We start from the raw sequence: 914 nt of genomic DNA, 5'->3' as shown, positions 1-914 counted from the left end.
GTCAGCTAATTGTGGATCTCTCTTGCTGTACTGTAATTCAGTCATTGTTGCTGCTGCTTTTGGTGGCTGTAGGAGCAAAGAGTAAGAAACACTAAAACTCCTTGGAGAAATTAGGTAATGACATAAGAAGGGATAATGTTTGATCTTGCAACATAGATAAGGTTTTACCAAGAGACAAGAAAAGGAAGAACGGATCTGGCATAGGAATAGCGTAGATAAAGATGTTCAGGCAACTCAAGTGGTTCAGCATAGTTATAGGGAAATGTATGGTAGTTTGATGAAACATTTAGGACTCAGGGAGGTAGAAAAGCCACAATCACAGAGGACCCTAAATCCATGCTAAGGACTTAGTGCATTTTTCTATATGTACTGGGAGACCAAAAGGGAATTTTAAACAGGGAGTGAAACTTCTGTGTTTTACAGAGGTGATGTTGCTGCAGACACTCACTGGAGTGTGAGAGACCAAAGGCAAACAAGTCAAGTAGGAGGTTTCTAGGTCAAGAATTATGAGGGCCTGAAACAGGGCCATGGCAGTAGGAGTTGGAAGAGATGGATGGAAGACACTTAACAGGGGGAATTTACAGATTGTGGTGACTGATTGGATGTTAAAAAGAAACTCTAGAAAGACACTTGCTGGTTGGGCACAGTGGCTTACATCTGTACTTTGAGCACTTTGAGAGGCCCAGCAGTTTAGGAGGCCAAGGCACGAGGACTAGTTGAGGCTAGGAGTTCTAGACTAGCCTGGGCAACATAATGAGACCCCTATCTCTGCAAAAGAAATTTTTTTAATTAGCCAGGCTGGGCATGGTGACTCACACCTGTAATCCCAGCACTTTGGGAGGCCAAGGCAGGAGGATTGCTTGAGCCCCAGACTTTGAAAGCAGCCTGGGCAACATAGTGAGATCCTGTCTCTA

The sequence above is a fragment of the Mandrillus leucophaeus genome, unplaced genomic scaffold (assembly GCF_000951045.1).
Source record: "Mandrillus leucophaeus isolate KB7577 unplaced genomic scaffold, Mleu.le_1.0 Scaffold237, whole genome shotgun sequence".
In the NCBI taxonomy this organism is placed as follows: domain Eukaryota; kingdom Metazoa; phylum Chordata; class Mammalia; order Primates; family Cercopithecidae; genus Mandrillus; species Mandrillus leucophaeus.
Note: the sequence above shows the minus strand (reverse complement) of the source record.